This window comes from Podarcis pityusensis (genome assembly GCF_964106645.2).
Source record: "Podarcis pityusensis genome assembly, chromosome: 6".
Taxonomy (NCBI): domain Eukaryota; kingdom Metazoa; phylum Chordata; class Lepidosauria; order Squamata; family Lacertidae; genus Podarcis; species Podarcis pityusensis.
The window spans coordinates 43206490-43232508 of NC_138030.1; the positions used below are offsets into that span (position 1 = coordinate 43206490).

The 26019-nt window shown below is 42.5% G+C and overlaps 1 protein-coding gene across 4 annotated transcripts in view; it reads left to right on the top strand.

Annotated features, from left to right (window-relative positions):
• Window positions 1-2393: 2393 nt before the first annotated feature.
• USP49 (ubiquitin specific peptidase 49) overlaps window positions 2394-26019 on the top strand; it is a 57814-nt gene continuing 34188 nt past the window's right edge. For 3 of the 4 annotated variants that reach the window (XM_081010065.1, XM_081010063.1, XM_081010066.1), the window contains exon 1: window positions 5965-6060. The gene's annotated coding sequence lies outside the window, so the exon portion shown is untranslated. Of the gene's footprint in view, window positions 5855-5964; window positions 6061-26019 lie in introns of those variants that run through there. The other variant, XM_081010064.1, reaches the window with a different exon arrangement.

Consider the following 26019-nt stretch of genomic DNA (forward strand, 5'->3'; position numbering starts at 1 on the left):
TCCCCAGATCTGCTCCAAAGAACCTAAAGAACCACCAGAGCTGTTTTAGGGGAACCAGTCAGGGTAGGGGAGAAAGTCCTGTTGCACAACTGTAGGTCCTTGCACTGACAGAAGAGTTGTTTAGCGCTGCACTGGATACATTACATTTTAATACTCTGCTAATATGGCAGAAGAATGTCATGTGGGTGGAATTCCAACCACCTGTTACCTTAATTTTCCAGAGGCACCAATGCATATGCAAAATGTACACCATTTTGGGTCATGAATCTGTGAGTGGAGTCCCTGCATTCTTGTTACCTCACATGGTTCTTGTGAGTTTTGGATTCACTGGAGCTACCACCACTTTATCTAGTCTGTATCATGAGGGACTTTTGCCCTGTGCGTGCAAAGAGTAAAGTTTATCCATTTGATGACTGGCAATCGTGACCTATCTTTTCTTGCTTTGAGGCCTCAGACAATGTAGGGCATATTGACACATCCCATGGGTCATATCTCGATCCTGAGCCGTTTGTTTTAAACAGCAGAATAATGCTTTAGTGTTATGAAGTGTCTCCTCCAAATAAAAATCAGTTCCTTTAATTTCTGATCTATTCTGTCAAATTATTCACCTCTGTGTAAAACTGTGGCACTTTGATGGCATGAGAAGCAGTTGTGTTCCCCAGCTGTATCACCTCACTCTGAGTTTTCTGCTTAAGGTGACCCCCCCATCTTTTGTCTTTTGTATCTGCTGAGGCAATTCATGCTGCACACACACGCACGCACGCGCGCACACACACATACATACACACACACACACACAAAAGTTTATGTAAAACAGCTACTTTCTGCTGTTTCCTGGTTAGTTATTTTTAGAAACCAGCATTCTTAAGACTAAATAAATATGCTGTTTAATAAGTGTAATTTTTAGTAAGAAGTTAAACCAAGCACTTTTATCTTGATGAAAAAGCAATCCCCGGGGGCTGATCCTGAACATGCCCATAATTTGCGGTGGGGTGGATTTGATCCCTGTTTCCTGTTGACACCCCTCTCCCACTTTGCCAGCAAAGGTTCAGTTTACTGCCAGTGTTTGCCATTGAAGTGCTTTATTAAACTAATCACTTTTTAACAAATCTTCCATTCCTACTTCAGTACTTCTCCAGGAGGATTCTCTCGGCCTCCTGGGAGCAGGATCACAGATTTTATCACTACCTGCCATTGTGTTAAAAAGTTGAAACTGCTCTAAAACTGTGATATTTTAAAAATGTTCTCTGCATATCTGAGAAAACATTTTTAAAGAAGAACAAAAACTTAAATGGGACACAGGTGGTGCTGTGGTCTAAACCACAGAGCCTACGGCTTGCCGATCAGAAGGTCGGCGGTTCGAATCCCCGCAACAGGGTGAGCTCCCATTGCTCGGTCCCAGCTCCTGACGACCTAGCAGTTCGAAAGCACATCAAAGTGCAAGTAGATAAATAGGTACCGCGCTAGCGGGAAGGTAAATGGCGTTTCCGTGCGGTGCTCTGGTTTGCCAGAAGCAGCTTAGTCATGCTGGCCACATGACCCGGAAGCTGTCTGCGGACATACACCGGCTCCCTCAGCCTATAGAGCGAGATGAGCGCCGCAACCCCAGAGTCATCTGCGACTGGACCTAACGGTCAGGGGTCCCTTTACCTTTACCCTTTAAAGACTGAAATAACAGATTTGAAACTGCCCTCTGGCTAATACAGTTTTTTTTTATTGAACACAACTAGGAATTCAGATTTTTTACTCCGTGCCCTTGGATTTATTTTATCAGCCAACTGAAAGGACCAGAGTGAGTAGAAAGTTTATGATTTTTATTCAGGGTGATCTGTGCCCTGAACACCTCACTTCATTAGCCTGTCAATAGTCCTTTCTTCGGCAATCGATCCACAAGTGGGTGTGCAAACCCTCCTTGCATGAATTTCAGCCAAAAAGGAATGCACAACTAGATGCTTTCAAACACTGGCAAAATTTATTTTGGGGTCAAGAAAAGCCCCAAGGAATTTAGACAAGCAAAGCAATAGTATGGTAACTCAGATGTTACAGAACAAATAAGATATGTCTGGGATATTAAACCTAAATTATTGCTGTAGCTAACCAATTAACATAAAATAAAATAAAAATCAGACAGTACACAGAGAAAAAAGCAAGATGTTTCATAGCCTTGATTATTGCTATTGCAGCTGTACTGCTCAGCTGGCAACCTTCATCACAGATGGTGGACTATGACAGGAATCTTCACTTCAGTGCCTTGTTTGTGGATGGCGGCATCTCCTATAATCCCTAACTAAGATCTCACAGGGCCATTAGGCAGCGTCTTTTCAGGTTTCAGATAGATCTCTCCCAACACAACACCCCCACTCCCCCCCAAGTTGGCCTAGCCGCCCCCCCCGCCCTCTAGTTCACATGGCAACCAGAACTATAATCAGCCTACCATTCACCCTGGGTTAACTTTCAGTTGGCCAATCTTCACACAAGGTTCATTACACTACTTCTCATACCCCTTGGAGAGGGAGTGGAAAGTAAAAGTCTGATCTAGTTGAATTACAGGATCCCGCTGAATTTGCATTATTTTTGTACGCACACGACAGTTCAAATCACAGTTCACATTCTTCCCCATAACAACCATGGATCTAGCAGTTTGCTGTGGTGCCAAAACATGGACCTGGAGCTCATCAGAATGGTTTCTCAATGGAAATGGTCCAAATCCAAATTATGAGTCACATCCGTATTCACAAAATGTGCTCCCAAAATCACAGACCCATGACTTCATGTCTCCATCAGAGTGCTAAACCAAGGATCCTAGACCCTCATGGTTTCTCCCTGGAGGCTTCCCAAATCAGCCATCACTATACATGGATCTAGTCCTTATGTTACCATCACAAAACAAGAATGTAGATCCAGGGCAATTCCTCTTTCTTATTTTAAAATTGTTACACCATAAAAGTGTACCATCTATTCATAGCTCAAGCCCATCCACACAGATTTCACTGTAAAAATTACAGCTCCATCACAGTGTCGTCTGGGCAGCCCAGGACCACCTCCATACACATTGCCCAGGCTTGTGCCCCAGGGAGGTTTAACTTCACCCCAGAGGCACACTCTCAAGACAGAAGGATGCCAACAATACAACAAGCACAGTGGCACAATCACATGTATCTGAGACATGGCTCTCTCATAGATGATCGGAGCTTATATCTGTGTGCACAGAGTGGAGACTAAATTTGAGGATCAAGAAGTAAACCAGGACCAGATGGCAAAACAGTAGGAAGAAACATCAAAAGTCATGACTAAACAATAATCAAGCATACAGGAACAAACCAGAGCTCAGGAAGACCTTGTTGCTCAATAAGATTTAATTGCAACAGAAGGTTATAACTCATTCCTTCCCTGGATGATCCAATGGGAAGCATGGGTGGATGAAGTAAGTCCAGTGCTAGAAGGTTCTTAATTAAGAAGGCTGCAACAATTGCAACATGCAGTTTAGTGATCCACCACATGGGTCAAAGGAACAAGAGCATTCAGGCAACAACACCAGCTGCAGAAGATCAGCCTAGCCACTTTGTTCTGACATTGAAGAAGAACTAATTTCCTTTCTATTCCGTTTACTTCCATTTACCTTGTGTGTTCTTTTAGTTTCTAGTCCTGATAACAGCTCTAGCTCTTGTTAAAACTGATGTCAGCCGCTTTGGGTGACAATAACAGTCTAAAAAGTTGCATAAAACAACAAATATATCAATACGAGACACCTGCATACAAGTCTAGCAGCATCGGATATGCTGATGCCATCATCAAGTAAACAGCCTGCTTTTCCACAATGGGGAGTGATGCAGCAGGTAAGTTCAGGTGCACTGGTCAGAACTCTGCTCAGTGCTGTTGCTATAGGCAGCCATCCCACAAACAAGCTGCTCCCCACTAAGTATGCAAGGTGGCCCATTGAGGGCAGCTTGCCTAAAGTTTCCCCAAATCTGGAGTAGGGACTGATAACCTATGAATCTGGGTCATACTTTAGCATCACACCACAAGTTTATAATGCACTTCATAGACATGAATATGATTTGTGGTTTGATGGCAGATAGGGCGGAATTCTATGGGAGGAGGGGAATAAGGATCAATAAGGGTCTGCGCCTTTGATCTTTGTTATCTACAACAATGCTAGATCTACAAAAAGCAAAGGAAGCTGTCTTAGTCCATTACAATAATTCCAAAATCCAGTTAGGTAATACAGTACCTGGTTGGGACTGACCCAAATATTATCAGAATTACCAGGCTGGATATTAGGGAAATCTAGAGCTGTGGTTTTTATGTTGGAGTCCATAGAAATGGATGCAAGCAGTGATTTGATAGTGGCTTTGGGAACATTCCATGTGTTATGCTATTCCGGCCATGAAGTGCTGAATCCCTTATATTTTACAGTATAGTTTGTGGATGAATGAAAGTTGTGATTTAACAACAAATTTGGCATTTGGGGAACCTTTGCATGTTAACTTTAATAATGAAGATCCATGCTTTTATGTCACAGGAGCATCACAAAGCACTGGATTTCTATACTGCAGTCAACAGATATAGATGTGAGCTGTAATCTGGTAGTAGATTTGCGGGGAGGGCTTCCACACAAAAATGCTAAGGTCCGATCGGTATAAATCTTGCATTTCTCCCCCCTGAAAGTGCATATTACCACATGCTTTTTTCCCCAGAAAGAATGATTCATTGAAAGACGATTTTTCTGAATAAATTTGCCGACACCTCTGCTGCAAAGTTATTCTGTACGATACGTTAATTTCTCCCATTATACATACAAGCATACAAGGAGATTCAAAACGGCCGCAACGGAGCCTGCTTTTCCGTCCGTGCAGTCTCTGCCTGCCTCAGATTATTCACCTGCTGCCATGTCATCAGTTCCTTCCTGACGGTAAAACGAGGCAAAAAAAAAAGGGGGGGAAGCCACATAATATCTGTTTAAATTATATATACTTTAAAAAGCGGCAAGTTTCACATTTTGACGCTGTGTGGGTTCCTTAGCCCGGTTTCTATTGCGGCGCTTGGAGCAGCCCGCGAAGCAAAAGGCTCTCCAGCCGGACCTGCGACTGGAGAGGGAAACGGGGCGCAGGATTCGGCCGCTGCTCCGCGTGGCGTCCGCCAGGCAGTAACCCTGCGGGGCCGCGCGCACGCTGCGTGTGTATACACGTGTGTTTACACATTGGGCCATGTGAACGTGCCAGCTGCTGCCCCTTCCCTTGTCTCGGGAGGCCGTCGCGGAGCAGCGACATTCGGGAGGCTTCTCTTCCCCGTCCCTTGCGAGCCCTCAGCCCCGCCGCGAGACCCAAGCTCCCCGGCCAGGCCCTCCGCGACGCTCCGGAGAGACAGGCGGGCGACCGACGAAATGGGGTCCTGCGTCTTTAAGAGCCCCTTTGTCTCTGAAACATCCTTATTTACCCTCCTGTGATTCAACCAAACTTAACCCCCCTCTTCCTCCCCCCGCGATTCACAAAGCCCACGGATGTCACAGCTCCGGGGGCGGAGCTAACGTATTCCCCGGACCCTCCTTCCGAGACTCCGCTTCTGGTTTTTATAGGATTTGGTTAGCTTCCGCAAGTGCCGTAAACTAGCAGTTCGGGGGAAACAAGAGACGGCAAACGCGTCTGCTTTGGCTGCCACGCCGTTAGGGACGAACTGTTCCGAAGAATCTTCGGATTCTCGGGAAAACTAAAAACAACAACAACAACCACCCCACACAATCTGACGCGTCACTAGCGTAAATCAGTGAGAGGGTTCCCGCTCTTTCGTGTTACGTAGATGACGCCGAGAAGAAAAGGAACCGTCCAAGAAAACTTTCGGGAGCCCCCTTGCGCAGGTAGCGTAAACGTGCTCGCTGAATGGCGACTCGTCGTAGGGCGGCCCAAGCCGGGAGTGGGAAGGAAATAGTGTCTGGCGGGCGGCTGAGCCAACGGCAGCGCGGGGCGGGGCGAGCTCGGCGGCCAATGGCGGCCGGGGGGGCGTGTCAGGTACCGGTTGGGGTGTCTCGCGCTTGGTGACAGCTCGCGCGTGCTGATGATGGCGGTAAATAAAGGGGCCGGAGGGGGGGAGGGGGCTTTACCCCCTTGGGGGCTCAAACCCTAAATGTGGGGGAAGTGAAAGACCCACAGCTGGGGTGGAGAGGGGTGCTTCATCCGCGGCCCAGGGAGGCTGAGGGTAGAGGGGGGGCTTGACCCCCGATTTGGGGTGGGAGGTTTGAGGGGGCTCCACCCCTTTGGGGCTCAAATTCCATATTGGGGGTGGGGGTTGTGCTGCTTTAAGCCCCTCCTTCCTGTTTGGAGAGAATTTCGCCTCCCCGCCTGGCCAGGCCGACGGAGGGGAAGAGGTCTTGACCCCTAAGCAGGAGAGGGGCTGGAGGAGGAATGCCCCCCCCGCCAGATGGGAGGTTGCGCGCACCGAAGGGGAGGCGGGCATGGACCTCCTCTTGGGGAAAGAGGTCCAGGGAGCTTGCCCTGCGTGAGGGCAGAAAAGGGCACCAACCTCACCAACTGGGGGGGGGGGGGGAGCGGCTATGACAGGATTTGCCGCCTGTGGCTGAACAGGCAAAGGCAGCAGCCGACTAGCTGGTTTTTTAAATGCTCAAGCCAGACTGCCTTGGTTGGAGAGACACGGGGTTCTTGTACAATCTGAGCGCCAGGGGTATATGTTGGACAGGGGGAACCTGAAGGCTCAGGCAGAGAAACAAAAGCGAAAAGAAACCCGAGGGTTGGGAGGACTGAGTCAAGAACAATTTAGAAATTAAAGTTGTAGGGACCCTCAAAGGAGGCATTGGAAGGGGAGAGAGGAAATTAAGGGCTGGTGTGTATGGTATAGCTGCTGAGATCTAAGACAAGAAGCTCCCCATTTTAATGCTTGTGAAACGAATAGGGCCCTTAATGGCTAGAAAGCAGCAGCAAGAGAGTTAGAAGTTTGAGTTTGAGGATGCCAGACTTGGAACAAGGATTGTAGTGAGGAATATTACATTGTTGCGGGTGCTAGCACAGGCAACGTGGAAGAGAGCTAAAATAACGATGGGCAAGCAGGGTGGTGCACGTTGGTATTGCTAAGCTGCGAGCAGTTCTTTGTTTGCTGGAAGATGCTTAGGTGGTTCACTTCAAGTGTGATGTTTCTAACTTCTTTTTTCAGAGCATTGTGCTCTGACTCGGATTGATCTATTATCACTTAATCCCACAGGGTTTCCTTCCCTCTGCTCCAAGTTAAGAACATTAGTATGAAATCGGTTTGAGAGAAAGCATTGTACTAAAGTACTTTGGAACTCATTTCTGTTGTTGGTTTGATTATATGTGTAGCAGTGCTGAAGAAGTTGTTCCAGGGATGGAACCATATGATGGAACTTGGGTGTCCCTGGAGTTAATGCAAATGAGAACACTTAGCCTTACAGGATGCTTCCAGCTTTCGTAATAACTCATTTGCAAACGCTGTTTGTCACACAGCAACTATGCTATTGAAGTCAGTGCTGTTATGCTGCCCTTGTATGAAAAAAGAATGGGATTCTGAAGATAATGATTTTCGTGTAGTGCTGTTCTCTCCCCTTTTATAAATAAATTGTATATATTACCACATTAAAGTTAAAGGAAGGTTTTACATGCTTTAAAAAGCATTTTTATTGAACACATCAGCACATGTGAAAGAATGTTAAAAGTCTGTTTTATGTTACATTAACTAGTTTTTTTGCCAGATGAGCATGATCTTGTAGGGGGAAAGCAGCTAGTGAGGAGCTGTGTGTTTCATGCATACTTAAAGATTGCAGTGTTAAGCCTGACGTTCTTGCTATTTCAGAATGTGTTGGTTCTTTGATCTTTGAGAGAAGGAAGTAAGACTTTTTGTTTACTTCATCAAAGTTTTCCATTTTTCTACTCCCCCCCCCCCCCCATTGTTAGTGGAAAAAGGGGTAGGGCTAAGCATTAACTTTAAACTAGGTGGTTTGTTAAATGATGTCAAAAAAATAAGAGATGTCAAGTCAGGCATCTCTAGTTCCTTTCAATGTTCCTAAGGCTTTTGAGAAGCCTTGTGTTTTTCTTTGGTTGTGTTAAGCCCAATTTTATTGTGAAGAAACAAGTTTTATCCCTCCCCCAATAAAGCAAGTTTTAATTTCATGCTGAAATACTGGAAACTTTAAACACACACCAAATTAATAATATTTGTCAACGAAATTTTTAATTCCTGTTTGAAATCTATTTTCTCCAGTTTATTTAGAACTGAAACATTTGTAGGATATAGGTAGGAAAATGTTTTATTTCTAAATAAAGTGCAGAATATGAATGTACCATGTTTTTAATGATACATGTTTCTTCCTTGCCCCTTTACTAATCTGTAAAAAAATAAATAAATCTAGATAGTCTTTTAAAAGGCGTTAACAGTAAATACATTTTAATATAATTTCAACTTAATCAAATTTAAGTTTAGTTCTATCCCTTGTTGTTGTTTAGTCGTTTAGTCGTGTCCGACTCTTCGTGACCCCATGGACAAGAGCACGTCAGGCACTTCTGTCCTCCACTGTCTCCCGCAGTTTGGTCAGACTCATGTTTGTAGCTTCGAGAACACTGTCCAACCATCTCGTCCTCTGTCGTCCCCTTCTCCTTGTGCCCTCAATCTTTCCCAATATCAGGGTCTTTTCCAGGGAGTCTTCTCTTCTCATGAGGTGGCCAAAGTATTGGAGCCTCAGCTTCAGGATCTGTCCTTCCAGTGAGCACTCAGGGCTAATTTCCTTAAGAATGGATGCGTTTGATCTTCTTGCAATCCATGGGACTCTCAAGAGTCTCCTCCAGCACCATAATTCAAAAGCATCAATTCTTCTTGATGGTCCAGCTCTCACTTCCATACATCACTACTGGGAAAACCATGGCTTTAACTATGCGGACCTTTGTTGGCAAGGTGATGTCTCTGCTTTTTAAGATGCTGTCTAGGTTTGCCATCGCCTTTCTCCCAAGGAGCAGGCGTCTTTTAATTTCGTGACTGCTGTCACCATCTGCAGTGATCATGGAGCCCAAGAAAGTAAAATCTCTCACTGCCTCCATTTCTTCCCCTTCTATTTGCCAGGAGGTGATGGGCCCAGTGGCCATGATCTTCGTTTTTTTGATGTTGAGCTTCAGACCATATTTTGCGCTCTCCTCTTTCACCCTCATTAAAAGGTTCTTTAATTCCTCCTCACTTTCTGCCATCAATGTTGTGTCATCTGCATATCTGAGGTTGTTGATATTTTTTCCGGCAATCTTAATTCCGGCTTGGGATTCATCCAGCCCAGCCTTTCGCATGATGAATTCTGCATATAAGTTAAATAAGCAGGGAGACAATATACAGCCTTGCCGTACTCCTTTCCCAATTTTGAACCAATCAGTTGTTCCATATCCAGTTCTAACTGTAGCTTCTTGTCCCACATAGAGATTTCTCAGGAGACAGATGAGGTGATCAGGCACTCCCATTTCTTTAAGAACTAGCCATAGTTTGCTGTGGTCGACACAGTCAAAGGCTTTTGCATAGTCAATGAAGCAAAAGTAGATGTCTTTCTGGAACTCTCTAGCTTTCTCCATAATCCAGCGCATGTTTGCAATTTGGTCTCTGGTTCCTCTGCCTCTTCTAAATCCAGCTTGCACTTCTGGGAGTTCTTGGTCCATATACTGCTTGAGCCTTCCTTGTAGAATTTTAAGCATAACCTTGCTAGCGTGTGAAATGAGTGCAATTGTGCGGTAGTTGGAGCATTCTTTGGCACTGCCCTTCTTTGGGATTGGGATGTAGACTGATCTTCTCCAATCCCCTGGCCACTGCTGAGTTTTCCAAACTTGTTGGCATATTGAGTGTAACACCTTAACAGCATCATCTTTTAAAATTTTAAGTAGTTCAGCTGGAATACCATCACTTCCACTGGCCTTGTTATTTGCAGTGCTTTCTAAGGCCCATTTGACTTCACTCTCCAGGATTTCTGGCTCAAGGTCAGCAACCACACTACCTGGGGTGTACGAGCCATCCATATCTTTCTGGTATAATTCCTCTGTATATTCTTGTCACCTCTTCTTGATGTCTTCTGCTTCTGTTAGGTCCTCACCACTTTTGTCCTTTATTATGGTACTCTTTGTACGAAATGTCCCTTTCATATCTCCAATTTTCTTGTACAGATCTCTGGTTCTTCCCATTCTGTTGTTTTCCTCTATTTCTTTGCATTGCTCGTTTAAGAAGGCCTTCTTGTCTCTCCTTGCTATTTTTTGGAAATCTGCATTCAATTTCCTGTATCTTTCACTATCTCCCTCGCATTTTGCTTGCCTTCTCTCCTCCGCTATTTGTAAAGCCTCGTTGGACAGCCACTTTGCTTTCTTGCATTTCCTTTTCATTGGGATGGTTTTCGTTGCTGCCTCCTGTATAATGTTGCGAGCCTCCATCCATAGTTCTTCAGGCACTCTGTCCACCAAATCTAAATCCTTAAACCTGTTCCTCACTTCCACTGTGTATTCATAAGGGATTTGACTTAGATTGTATCTTACTGGCCCAGTGGTTTTTCCTACTTTCTTCAGTTTAAGCTTGAATTTTGCTATAAGAAGCTGATGATCTGAGCCACAGTCAGCTCCTGGTCTTGTTTTTGCTGACTGTATAGAGCTTCTCCATCTTTGGCTGCAGAGAATATAATCAATCTGATTTTGATGCTGCCCATTTGGTGATGTCCATGTGTAGAGTCGTCTCTTGTGTTGTTGGAAAAGAGTGTTTGTGATGACCAGCTTGTTCTCTTGGCAGAACTCTATTAGCCTTTGCCCTGCTTCGTTTTGAACTCCAAGGCCAAACTTGCCAGTTGTTCCTTTTATCTCTTGACTCCCTACTTTAGCATTCCAATCCCCTATAATGAGAAGAACATCCTTCTTTGGTGTCAATTCTATAAGGTGTTGTAAGTCTTCATAGAATTGGTCAATTTCAGTTTCTTCAGCACCAGTGGTTGGTGCATAAACTTGGATTACTGTGATGTTAAAAGGTCTGCCTTGGATTCGTATCGAGATCATTCTATCATTTTTGAGATTGCATCCCAATACAGCTTTTGCCACTCTTTTGTTGACTATGAGGGCCACTCCATTTCTTTTACGGGATTCTTGCCCACAATAGTAGATATGATGGTCATCCGAACTGAATTCGCCCATTCCCGTCCATTTTAGTTCACTGATGCCCAGGATGTCAATATTTATTCTTGCCATCTCATTTTTGACCACATCCAACTTACCAAGGTTCATGGTTCTTACATTCCAGGTTCCTATGCAATATTTTTCTTTACAGCATTGGACTTTCCTTTCGCTTCCAGGCATATCTGCAACTGAGCGTCCTTTTGGCTTTGGCCCAGCCGCTTCATCAGCTCTGAATCTACTTGTACTTGTCCTCCGCTCTTCCTCAGTAGCATGTTGGACGCCTTCCGACCTGAGGGGCTCATCTTCCAGCGTCACAACTTTTATATGCCTTTTGTCTTTGTCCATGGAGTTTTCTTGGCAGGGATACTGGAGTGGCTTGCCGGTTCCTGCTCCAGGTGGATCACGTTTGGTCAAAACTCTCCACTATGACCTGTCCATCTTGGGTGGCCCTGCACGGCATAGCTCATAGCTTCTCCAAGTTATTCAAGCCCCTTCGCCACGGCAAGGCAGTGATCCATGAAGGGGAGTTCTCTCCCTTACCTCATATCAACTCATTTAAAATCTAAAACTTTTCTCATATAAACCTCCATACCACCTTATACAGAAATAAAGGAGTCAAATTAAAACATAGAATATGGACTTTAAAAAAAAATAGTTTTGTAAATTTACAAAAAAAATATCTCCAACTGTTTTTCATTTCTTTCTCTTTTATTCCTGTAAACTAGTTGGCTTTACCTGTGAGTCATTTGTATCATTGGCTAAGCTTCTGTGACATAAAAAAAACCCTTGAAGGGCAGATAAGAGGTTGGCTGATAGAGGAAGTTAAGCACTCAAGGAAAAGAAGTGAAAACAGAAGAATCTGGGTTTTAATGTTATCAGGGACATGTAAGAAGGAATTGGCAGGAAGTAATATCTGGCAGCACAGAGCTGCCCCCCCCCAATAATTTGACAGTCCTATTAATTTTAAAATAACTTAAATAAAATAACTGTCTGACTATATATCACCCAAACATTTGTTGAGCAGTTGTACCCTATAATATTTAAGAGGAAAAACCTAATATAGCCTAACAAACAGAAGGAACTTGATGCTGTTGATCGGAAGAAGCAAGCAGGGCTGCATTTGCAATGTACTCCTGAGTTTCCCCAAGGGTGTTCTGTCATCTTCTGATAGCTGGTATTATTGTTAGAAAACTGAAGAAAATGCTTCAACATCTGCACATGTGCTCTTGTTGGGAAGGGATGTGGAGAAGACTGAATTTAGATTAAACCAATTAGACTAAATGTTTCTTTCATGCTTTTTGGCTTCTATTTTAAATATATTTAAACCATCAGAAAACAGTCTGCTATCTAGAACTGAATTAATATTGCCAGTTTTAGGTACCCATGTGACTAGGCCTCTAGGATTATTTAAGCCCTACCTTCATGATTAAAAGCTTGTTCAGTATATTTCCTTGCTTCCTGAATAACCAGGTTAGGGCACTGGGAAATTTCTATAAAATGCATGTTTTCTAGAGTTGGACTAACAGCACCAAAAGCCCATGATAGACAAGATGTGGAAGATCTCTCCACTTCTTCTCCTTAAACAGTCATAGGGAGATTTTAATTCTTCCCAAAAATGCCATTTTCATGGATTTAATTATATCCCCAACCAAAAGGTGCTGTTTGACCACTGGGGAGGTGTGTTTTTCCCAGTGGGGCAATAGCAGCTTTGTGTGTGTGACAATTTGAGTTTGCGAAAACAGTATGAGGGGTTAAAACCTCCTTCAGTGCTGTGGCCCTTATCAAATGCTGCCAGCACCCCCCTCCAGTTGCTTTTAATCAAAAGGGCAATGGCAGGGGATGTGAGTACAGATATCACATCTCATCTAGTTTAGTCCTGCAAGTACATGTACATGTATTGTGTTGCCTTCTGTCTATATAAAAATTGACATTATCAAAGGATCATATCATTAAATTTTAGATATAGTTCCTATATTTTAGATATTAAGGCAACATTTGCTAACCTGGTATCTTCAAGATGTTTTGGACTATAACATTTATTAGCTTCAGCCAGCAGAGCTGTGCTGACTAGGGTTGATGGGAGTTGTCCAAGACATTTGAGCGTACCCAGGTTGGGGAAGAATCTGTTGAGGAGTCCAGCTGTTGAAAGCCTCTTGCAAGAAAACCAGCATCTTGAACTGCGCTGTGAAAACAACAGGCAGCCATCATTGTTCTTCACATTGTTATAAGCAGTACCTACATGAGGACACTCTGCGGGCTCTTGGGTACCCCATAAGAGAAAAGGAGCAGTTTTCCCCCTTATAACAACATGTTGATGCAGCATGTGTCTAATGACTCTTCCACATCAAGACGAAGGCTGTCATATTCCATTCCAGCTGTAACTTCTGAATAGCCTTTCATAATAATGATTCATCATACACTTAATTAAATCACTTCAATAACCTTGTGTGGTTATATGTTAATAGTTACTAGCTCTAAACTGGAGACAAAGCATTTCAGTTTTGTGCCTATGAGTGTGATTTGTGAAAAGTTTTCAAGGCTGCCACAGGAACCTAAAGATTTAGCAGCACCCAAAAAAACCCACACATAAGTTACTAAGGGAGGACAAAGACCATCAATAATGGTTGTGCCCTGGGACTTCTTGAACGGGGTAGGGGCCTTGCCAATCAGTAGTTAGATTTCTTACTTGGATTTCACTTCTATCTGTTCATCCTTTCCCAGTCCTCATTAGCAATCAGATGCTATATAAGAATCATGATTGCAGCATCATTTTAAGCCCGTCTTGGGCAAACTTGGATGGTTTGAAAGCTCAGAGTACATAACCACAAAATAATAATAAATAACAATGATAGGGAGCCAGGACTGGCACACTCACTGAGCAAGTAAATGCCATTTCTATTCCCCAACCTGACTGTTGTTCCTCCACACAGTAAATACAGTGGTACCTCAGGTTACATACGCTTCAGGTTACATACGCTTCAGGTTACAGACTCCGCTAACCCAGAAATAGTGGTTCAGGTTAAGAACTTTGCTTCAGGATGAGAACAGAAATCGCGCGGTGGCGGCGGCGCAGTGTCAGTGGGAGGCCCCATTAGCTAAAGTGGTGCTTCAAGTTAAGAACAGTCCTCCAGAACGAATTAAGTACTTAACCCGAGGTACCACTGTACATGTTGTTAACCACCACTTAATATAGTGGTACCTCAGTTTACGAACTTAATCCATTAGAGAAGTCCGTTCTTAAACAGAAACCATTCTTAAACTGAGGTGCACTTTTCCTAATGAGGCCTCCTGCCGCCGGTGCCCTTCCACATTCGGCTTCCGTTCTTAGACCAAGGTAAAGTTTGCAAACCGGGACACTACTTCTGGTTTTGCGGAGTTTGTAAACCAAATAGTTCATAAACAGGGCTGTTCTTAAACCAAGGTACCACTGTATAGGATGGATTTGCAGTACGCATTTAATGTAGGAGCTACCTGTCCAGTATTACAATTCCAACCTCTAAATATGAAGCTGCAGTGGAGGAGAGATGAAGAACTCTCAACCTCCCCCTGATCATTTTCTGGTGGTACACTCCATTTCACTTTAGCTTAACTGTAAACATTGACTGTCTGTTGCCTGTCAGTCTACAAGCTTCCATAACTACTGGCTGAACCGCTGTGATGTTACAGTAGCCTGGAGGAGAACTGGATAGGCATGGAGAGTAGTGGAGACGGAAAGGTTGAAAGGAAGTACCAGGTCCTAAATATAATGGATTTGGGGACAAAGGGGGGCAGTGAAAACAGCAGAAAGCAGAAGGCATAGAAAAGAAATGTTGGAAACAGGGAGACTAAGAGAACGATGATGAGAGCAGGCAATATGCTTAGGGAAGTGGGGACTGAGGAAATTTTACTAAAAGGTCAGTGGGTGGAATCCTCCCTACCCCCACCCCATTGTGGATTCAGTTGCTATGATAACACAATATTCTGGTGGAAGCTATTTCACATGGAGAAAGGCACAGAAAGAATTATGTTCTTTGGATGGAAATGGATATTGGAAAGGCAAAGAGGACTGTGGAGACACCCATATTTCTTAGTAGCTAGCTGTGGATGAATTAGCCCCAAATTTAGAAGAGTTCCAAAAATCTCAGTTATAGCATTAACTTCTCTAACCTTCGTTTGCTTGGGAAATGAGTGTATGTGAGCTTTCGATGTGCTGTACTAGAGGCAAATCTGAAGACTTCCAGGTGAGGAAGTAGAATTGAGATGGTTCAATATATAATTTTGTGGCAAGAGTGAAGCTGGACGCAGTGAGAGTAAAACGGACTGTGTACTGCACATGCACATGCAATTCTTTTAAAGCAGCTGACACAGGAGGAAAATAAATTTCACTAATCACTGACCAAGCGCCAACTTGACAATGCAGGTTCTTGGGAAGAGTACCGTTGTAGGCCATGTATATATCCAGACGGTAAGCAGAAGTTGATGCCTGACCAAAAAGAGACAAAAAAAGCATAGAGGCCTGGAGGAGGCAGAGCCCCAGCAGCCCATTCTCAGTGAAAGCATTCCTTCCAATGTTTCATGGGCTTGAACTAATACTACTTGTGAAATGTTTAGCAAATATGTAGTAAATGATCATGTAGTACACTGTTAGGTTGTCTGTTGCCCTGTTGCCCGGGTTTCTGGAGGTTGATAAACATACTTTTGTCAGGTTGCCTAACTGTTTTGAAGCATTAGCTGGATGTTTTTAATAATTGGTAGAAGGAATTGTCTTATGCTTTATGTGACCTAGTGTCCCGTTAGGAAGGCTCGCTGGGGCTTGGCTTGAATGGCATTTGCAACTGATATAGCTGCTTTGAGGGTCCTGTGGTAGAAAAATGGGATCTATTTACATACCAAATCCTTCATTTGATCATTTCAAATTTCTTTAGCATTTCCTTCTTGACCCTACTAGGGTTTTACTGCTTTTTCTTTTTAATTAGGTGTTTACTGAACACCTCTTCATACAATAATCTAGGCACATTGTCAGCTCTTCTAAAGGTTGTGCATGCACACTCAAGTACTAGAGAAAGTATGAAACCCAGAATGTGCTGAAAGCCAAACCATGTTTTGGTAGTTAGAGACAAGTTTCTGACCAAGAATTTGGGGTGAAGCGGGGGGGACCACACAAGCCTTTCAGGCTGCTACAGTATACCCAGGTGGTTATGTGAACAAAGATCCTTAACAGTAAGCTATTTTTACTAGCTATGCTAGAGGCAAGATATTTTAAGAATGGTTTAAAATAAATAAATTGGCCGGGATAGCCTAAATGGGCCTCCCCCCCCCCTTGATTTTAAAATGTAGATGCAGATATAGTTTTCAAAATATCTTTAACTGTGTACCATAAGAACTTCTGTGATAAGATCATAATTCTCTTAGAAGTGGTTGATCTTATTCAGCAAACAAGGTGGAATGGTATTATTGCTGCTGCAGCTGAATCAGAGGTTGAGCTGCCAATAGATAAACTCCAAGTTGCATCTAGTTCTCAGCCTGCAGCCATACTGTGCATACCCAATATGCTTCTGCCTGCATAGCAAACAAACAAGAGTAGCAATCAGAAGTTGCTTAAGTGTATGCAGTTACTATGATTGTTTCTGCCAAAGAATGCAGAAGACTAGGAACATCACAGATGGAAACATGCTCTAAAACTGTGCCATTATCTTGAAATATTCGCCTTCATTGATCATTGCAGTGGTGTATCTGTTGTTTCACATAATTTCAGCTAAAACTGTACTGTTCAGTGACAGCTTTTGCTACTTGCTGAATTAATCTAAGTCTCTATTTTAATAATTCATACCGATTGTATGGTTTTGCATTTAGGAGTGTTCCCCCCCCCCTTCCTATAGTATCACATTTAATGGTTTCATTGTATAAGTATCCTGTGGACAATGTAATTAGGTTTTTATGGAATCAGATTTTGCTGCTTCCTTTCACTTTTGCAGACTCTTTGGGCAGGAAAAGCTTTGATAGCTAGAGAACTGTGCATCACAGTTTAAATTAAGTCTAGCCTCAATTCTTTCTGAAATGTGATCATGAAGTGTTAAGATAACTGTTGTAATTTTTGCTTTGTGAATGGGTAAAAACTTAACATGTTTGTTCTGTGTTCTCTGGTAGCTGGTATTTCAAACCACACAGAATGTTCTAAAATCTTGGATAGATACTAACTGGTCTCATCATCTGACATGCCTGCTTATTTTGTGAACAACAGTATAAAGGTTCTAAATTTTAACTCAATTTATAAATATTACATATGGGATTAACACATCTGAAACTTTCGATTGCATGAATTTTGTTTCATCTAAAGCAGCCATGGGGCAAAGAGTGTATTTGAAGACCACTACTTTTGTGCAAATTACCTTCTTTTTGAAAGTCAATCAATGTAGTCCCTTACTGTTGAAAGAGGTATACAGTACTAAAACTATATTTCACTGCCAAGCTTCGAGAATTTTAGTAAAGAGGTCTAACCTGTTTTTGCAGGTTTTGTCACACTTTCTGATGGAAAAGGAAGAAAAAAAGCAGACAACCCATATCAATTTGCAGCTGAGCTGTTGGCATACAACAAAATGAACAGTTCAGGACTCCAAACACTTGACCTTGATTAGCAGGCTGTTAATGTGCTTCTCTCCCTTACTCCCAGTCCCACCCCATGGTCTTATTTCAGGGAAAGCTGAGTTGCAGGGTGAGGTGCTAAAATAAACTTTTTAAAAAAATACTGTTATGAAACTGTTGCAAAATGCTATATACAAAACATGCTTGAAATTGGTAGCTTTTAAGGAGAGGATTAAAAAGGTTAGCGTTAACTGAGAAAGTTGAATTCTACTTCAGTGTTTATTATATCTATATGTTCTGAATGATACTGCTACCCAACTTTTAAAGATCAAAAACTGTGCTTTTAGATAGCTCCTGGCAAGCTGGAAAAAAAATATTGGTTCTTTGTAGTCTGATACAGAACTCCATTGTTTAATCTCACACCTGGCAATGTTAGCATTGCTATGAAGGCTGAACAGTTTCATTGTTGTGGTTTACCGTAATCACTTTGGATTGTATTCAATACTAGTCCTACTTGGAGTTGACACATTGAAATTAAGGAACCTAAGTCATGCCCATTAACCTCAGTGAGTCTGTTGTGGGGTATGGAAACTTTTCTGATGAGATAACATATCATTATCTCTTCAACCCCAGATGGGCCAAATTTAGCAGGTGTGTAAGGCTGCCCATCTGTCAATCCTCTGACATCACTATGACATCAAGTGATGCTGTGCTTTGAAGTCCCAGAACTTTCAGTTTTGCTGTTTGCAGAGGGCTTTCAGACAGTTCATGTTCACCTATTTGAGCCTCTGGAGGCCCAAATAAGAGTATGGTAGTAATGGTGCCAGTGCTGCCTGAAAGCCTTTTGCAAAAGCAACTGTTTTTGTGCACTCCCTATCTACTGTTCGGGACAGGGGCAGCCAGCTGCCTTTTGGGAGTATCAGCTGCCCACAGGAGACGTCCTATGCACAGCCAATCCTTCCAAAAGGGGTTGCTTTCTTTGGCTGTGCATGCCTTTTCCCAAGAGGGGACAGGCACACACAGCCAAAATGAGCCTGTTGCAAGTTGCTCCATGCTGCTCTTTTCAGTTTCTGATTTTGAAAGTTGAAAGGAGCTGCTTCAGAGAGCCCCACTGGGAGGAAGAAGAAGTGGTTTCCCTTCTTGAAGAAGGCAGGCTCCTATTGCCCAACAGCTGAAGGGCAGGTGGGAATGTCCTTGCTGCAGCAAATGAACTACGGAGCCCACTTTAAGCCCAGGTAGTCTCCATAGCTAGAAGCAGCTTTGGCCAGCTATAACTGTTCCTTGGCCAGAGGACATTGACCACAGTAGTGTAGGTATTGGTGACTTCAAGACTGGATTGCTTCAATGCACTCAGTGTGGGGCATCGTTTGCGCTTGACCTGGAAAGTCCAGTTATTGCAGAATGCTCTGGCATAGTTGCAGACAGCAATTCGAGACCCTGTCTGTATAAACCAATTTTCCAGGCGGCCCAGCCTGGAGCTAGAATAACAAAAAAGCTAGACACCAACTTTCTCCTCCTTTAAAACCTGCTGCTGTGGTCAGCAGAGTTTCATACACCTTGCCACTCCGTTCTGCCTCACTGCTCCACGACCAGAAATACATTTGCTCTATAAATCTAATTAAAGGATTTTAATGCTGATAGCATTTCTGTATTCATACAAAGTGTGCAATTTCCCCCAAACTACATTGTGTTGCTTGACCAGTCTCATGTATGTTTTTTCTTTTCTTTTAGAGAACTGCATCTTTATATAGTAAATTCCTATGCAATAAAATTGATATGTATTCTAAATCTGAAGTTGCTTCTGTTGCTTAATAAAAAGTTGGGTTCTTCACAGATCACCCATTTTTGCTAAAAGAAGTTTCTTTTCATTGTATCTGATTTCCATGTTGAGTGTTTTCTGCTTATTGCATCAGTTTTTCAGTACTGCTTATTGCTCTTGGTTGCCAACCATTTTAGTAGCTCTGCTTTTGTAATTTTAAAAGCCATCTGATAAGTGGAAAATAATCAGCTGGTAGAGATAAGGCAACAGCAAAAGCTTTTCCTATTTAAGTTTTGTGTGCTAGGCTGCTGCTAAGGCACGGGGTCAGTTAAAAAAGGTTGGAACTCTACTACTGTCCATGCCCAGATCTGCTTAGGGGTAGCAGTGTATGTGTCTTCATATTATTTTCTGTAGTGTCCCAGTTTGCAAACTTTACCTCAGTTTAAGAACTGAATTTGAACGGTGGAAGGGCACCAGTGGTGGAAGGCCTCATTAGGGAAAGCGTGCCTCGGTTTAAGAATTGTTTTGGTTTAAGAACGGACTTCTGGAACAGATTAAGTTAGTAAACCAAGGTACCACTGTAAATCATTTTTAGCTTACCAAACATGTGGTCTTTTTCTATGCTAGGGGAAGAGGAAAACTTTTCAAGGAACTTGGAAGGGCATATTTTAAAGGTCTAACAGCCTATATTTGCATGTTTTTGCATGATTTTAAATCTCTGCTGGTGTTCTCTCATCAAAGAGTACTGCCTGAAACTTGGACCTTGGCATCTAGGAATTCTCCTTACATACCTACTTTTTGCTTGAACCAAGACTTCAGACCCTGTTAGAATACCCTTAAGGCCAGCAGAACTGTGGGGATGAGCCCTTGCCCTCTTCCCAAGGTTACCAGAGCAGAGGGGAAACTTGCCATGGTAGGTGCATGTGTGAAGCAATGTATAGCATTGAAGGGCTAGATAACAGCCTGTTACTTTTAGGTAGGTGTCCATAACTTTTATGTTGAAAAGTAGCAATGGCAGAATCTATGCAAGTATTTCAAAACTAAACTCTCCCCTTTTGGCAGAGGTGCTTGTTGTTATAGTGTCCATTATAAATATTTTCATATTCAATAGTAAAATTGAAATATATCAATATTAACATGTCAGCTATTTACAGCTGCATTCATGTTAACATCAATTTTGTTAAGTAGTTTGTGAATATCTCAGACAGTGCTTCTCCCAGTATGTCACCCTGCCCTCTCTCACATTTCAGGTTCAGTTGAAGAGTTCCTTTTTTGTTAAGCACACATGTGAATACTGAGGCAGAGCTTTCCCTTAGGCTTTTATTAATGAGCTCCATTAATCATCTTAGGAAGTGTGTAACTTCTGTATTGACATACATTTTAAAATCAGGCTTACGTAATACTATGTATTCTCTCTAGAGGATCCTGTTCAGTTGAAGTCATATGTGGATATCCTGTAGAGCATGGGTAGGCAAACTAAGGCCCGAGGGCTGGATCCGGCCCAATTGCCTTCTAAATCCGGGCCACGAATCAGCATGTTTTTACATGAGTAGAATGTGCCTTTTATTTAAAATGCATCTCTGGGTTATTTGTGGGCCTGCCTGGTGTTTTTACATGAGTAGAATGTGTGCTTTTATTTAAAACGCATCTCTGGGTTATTTGTGGGGCATAGGAATTTGTTCATTATTTTTTCCCCTCCAAAATATAGTCATTATTGTGCCATAAATGTATATTCCCTTTTGGTATGAAAGATAAAGGAGTTGAGTATGAAGGATAGACACTTCATTTGTTAAATTGAAGTAAGGGCCAAACTAGATGTTATGTGGCGTGAGGAATTCAACATTGCAAGGTGGGGTTTTCCCTGGTTTAATCCTGTGCAATTTTTCCAGTTAAAATGATCTCTCTCAAAACTTCTAGTTTTGAAACTGGTGCCATAACAGGGCTAAAGTAAGAGCTGTTATTATTATTATTAGTGCTTTTAATGGTAAGCAGCATTTGAGAACTTTTGTGAGTTGTAAATCTCTTGTAGGTTACTATATATACTTGCTTATGGCAATGTAAGAAAAGTCTTTAGAACAGCTTATTCTATGGCAATTGTTTTCATATTCAACAGATCTTTCCCATATTATCATCTTTGCTGTGGAAATTTTTAATGCAGCCAAGGTTCCAGGGGCAGCCTTTTTAAATATATGGAATCCCAGATGTTGTTGGACTACAGTTACCATCATCCTTTGTCAATGACCTGGGATGATGGGGCTGTAGTCCAACAATATCTGGGGACCCAAGTTTGAATAATTTTTTCTAGTGTCGAAGTTCAATGCAGGGCACTTTTGTGATCCTTGTTGTCTCCACCATTGTACTTCCTAGACTGAATGTCTGCCTTAGGGGGTGGGCTCAGTGACAGAACACATGTTTTTCATGCAGAGGTTCTGAGGCTGGTTCCCCAGCATCCCCAGGCAGGGCTGGGAATGTCCCCAGTCAGAAACCTTGGAGTCCCAGAGAGTTGGTGTAAACAATACAATCAAACCTCAGCTCCCGAACGCCGAAAACCTGGAAGTAAATGCTCTGGTTTTCGAACGTTTTTCAGAAGCTGAACATCCGACACAGTTTCCGATTGAGTGCAGAAAGCTCCTGCAACTAATCACAAGCCGCGCCTTGGTTGTTGAACATTTCGGAAGCCGAACGTTTGACAGCCAGGGTTTGATTGTACTGAGTAAAATGAACCAATAATAAGAGTATATAAAACAGCTTCCTATGTTTCTTAGAATACAACCAGCACTCTGTTGCACATTGCAATAGGCATGTTTTCTTTCAGGGATGTTTATAATCCATTGATGATCTTCTCAGTCTTTAATAAGCTTCTAAAACAAACAAGGACTCCCCAGAATCCTGTTCTCTGGGGATAAACGGTATTCAGATAATGATGTGAGGACCTGAGAAATTCATCATTTTCATAAAAAGTGTCACGTAGCCTTAATCAGTAAAAGTTGTTAGGTATTGAACAGCTGATCATAGCAAATAAAACAAAATGTTACCATGGCAGATCAGTCTGGTTACTACTTTGCACGAAAGAGGGGATGGACATACGTAGTAAGACTCCCTGCATTTGTACTATTTCTATCCATTCTGTGAAAGCTCAGATCAAGAAATGTGGGCCACAGCTGTGTGCCTGCTTATATGACTGCCATGGGATAGCAGCTGAGCAATTTTAACAAATAGTGAATATGGCTATTTTTCCTTGTTCTGTATGCTTTTCTGTGAAGTGCTGCACTGCATTCATAATCTCCGAGTTCATTTCAGTGGGTGGCGTTAGACCCAATTGAGAAATGCTGTCCTACAGCTGAATTTACTCTCTCTCACACACACAGACAAGTCTTTCTATAAAAAGAAAACCACACAAGATACGTCTGAATATGTTTTTTTTATTATTGATTTTAAAAAGTCAGAGGGTGGAAAGCTTTCCTATGGAATCTCTTGAGCATTCAGATGACTTAAGAAGTGACGTGTGATCAGAAATGTTAAATGAATAATTTGAGAAAGGAATCTGGTTTGCATTTCTGTTTCACTAGTGCTTTGTTCCCCAGGCTTCTTCAAAAGATCAGCAGCTGTGACCCCAAATAGTCTTTATTCCAGTTCCAAAATAATCTCAAAATAGTCCTTCATTTAAAAAAAGGAACTAGATTAAAGCATTCTGTATTGGCATAAATGTGGTGGGAATGAGTTTGACACTTGCTCTGGTGCTGTGTGTATTTAAATAAGGGGTGGATTTTAAAGCAACAGAGTTAAGACATTGGCATTATGTTTCTAGAGAATAATCAAGTTGTACACTGAACATGCACTGTCATAAGGCAATTTATATAGAATTTGTAGATAACGTACGGACATTTCTGGCTGATTGTGGAACAGCAATTTGAAACTATTCATTCATTCATTCATATATTGGCTTTCTGCAAGCTGATCATTTTTATAATAGGTCAGTAAAGCCAGATGAATTCTGGCACTTTACTTATTTAGCAAGTGAGATTTGAAATGGAACAACCAGATTTTTAGCATTATTTGATGGTGCATTTTAGAGTTTGTTCTGATATTTCCATTCATTGAAGTTAACTGTTCTACCACCAAGTGTGTTATCCTATTTAATACAATCTGAAGCATAAACATGATCAGGACAGAGCTTTTAGGATCCTTTTTAATTTCTTCAGGTTCTTGCATGCTTAATGAGGAAATTATTCTCTGGGACAATTGCTCACTTTATATAACAGTTTTCCCCCAATTAATTATTACAAAGAAAGATGAGAAATGTGAAGAAAATTGCTTCACTCCAAACTGGTTTTGGAACTATTAAAAGGAGAGGGTCTGTCCCATGCTAGAAGTTCTCCATCCATCCAACAGGGTCAAAGTTTCTGGGATAGAAGCTGTATATGTGTGTGCACGCGCATGTGCATGCGCTTTCCTCCCCGTCAGAAATTATCTTGCTAGCTTATAACCTGTCACAGGTGTTAATTACATTACATATTTCATCACTGTCCCATTTTAACTGGGAAATTATACTCTTTTCATTGTTCCTCTCACTTTGCAGTGGTATAGGCATGGCTTCTCTCAGAGGTCTTGCACTACTGGCTTCATGACAACCTTCCACTTTATATTGAAGTCCTTGAAATTCCATGCTTTCCAACTGTTAACGACACTTCTTGAATTCAGAATTCATTGCCTGTGAAGGTTTGACATGGCCTGTCTACTTCTATTTTAAAAAACTAGACCTGGATACATTCTATATGTACTGAGCCTTGACAGATCTGTATTTTTCCATGGACTTTTCTTTTGAACTATGGCACATAATTGTGCTTAGCTGTAAACTAGAAAGGCTTATTAATTGTTTTACAATAAAGGATCCTTATTTGGCACAATTCCACTAGATTTGAAGTGTACACAAATACTTATTTATTTATTTATTTATTTCAAAAACTGGCGTACCATCAACATGAAGGAAAAATATAGTGCTGAATAGCATGAAATCAGCAATAAAATTACATTCATAAAATATGTACAAAATATATCACAAACAATTAGATCAGATTAATACATCACTATAGCTGGATCACCCCCTCAGAGAAAGACTGGGTGAACAGTTGAGTTTTAAGCAGGCACCTAAATGCACCGGGACGCGGGTGGTGCTGTGGGTTAAACCACAGAGCCTAGGACTTGCCGATCAGAAGGTCGGCGGTTCGAATCCTCACGACGGGGTGAGCTCCCATTGCTCGGTCCCTGCTCCTGCCACCCTAGCAGTTGGAAAGCACCTCAAAGTGCAAGTAGAGAAATAGGTACCGCTCCGGCGGGAAGGTAAACAGCGTTTCCATGCGCTGCTCTGGTTCGCCAGAAGTGGCTTAGTCATGCTGGCCACATGACCCAGAAGCTGTACGCCGGCTCTCGCGGCCAATAAAGCGAGTTGAGCGCCGCAACCCCAGAGTCAGTCACGACTGGACCTAATGGTCAGGGGTCCCTTTACCTTTACCTAAATGGCAGTACTATGGGTGTGTGCCTGATGTTCATGGGAAGCACATTTCAAAGGGCAGCTTCCGCCACATGAAAGAGGCTATGGAGAAATAGAGTTTCATTGGCGTATTGTTGACAATGTGCTCCAAATCCCTTAATGATCTCTCCCAACAGCTTCATGTATATGTTAAATAGCACTGCAGATAAAATCATACCCTGCAAAACAGTGCTGTTCTCGAGAACTGAACCTGGAAATAGAAGTGGAATCACTGTAATACAGTGCCCCCAATACCTATCCCACATAGATGGTTCAGGAGGACACCATGGTCAGTGGTATCAAAAGCACAGAGAGATGAAGGAGATAAAGCAAAGTCACACTCCTGTTGTCTTATTTAGCTCTGGGAAGCTCTCGCATGGACTCTAGAGGCATCACGAGATCTCGGATGGCACCATGAGATCTCACAAAGGCCTCCAGAGCCCAGTAAGCAACGCAGAGAGCTTAAAAGCACTTTCCACACCAGATGAGCTTTTAAACTTTCTGCCTTGTGTGATTGCGTCCAGGTCAGCGGCCAAGCCTGTAAAGCCAGCATAGTGTAGTACAGTGATGGCGAACATTTGAGAGACTGAGTGTCCAAACAGCAACCCAAAACCGCTTCTTGATCACCAAGTGCCAATGCGGCAATTTAACTGAGATACAGTGGTACCTTGCGTTAAGTACTTAATTCATTCCGGAGGTCCGTTCTTAACCTGAAACTGTTCTTAACCTGAAGCACCACTTTAGCTAATGGGGCCTCCTGCTGCCGCTGCACCGCCGCCACCCGATTTCTGTTCTCATCCTGATGCAAAGTTCTTAACCCGAGGTACTATTTCTGGGTTAGCGAAGTCTGTAACCTGAAGTGTACGTAACCTGAAGTGTATGTAACCCGAGGTACCACTGTGCTGAGGTTTCAGTTTAGAATAAACAACTGCTACAACGCTAGGAAATTCCTTGCAGGTTTCCCAATGGCTTGTAAGATTGTCTGCAAATGTTGTGGAATTTTCTAAATGCATTTTTTCAATTTGGAAAATATT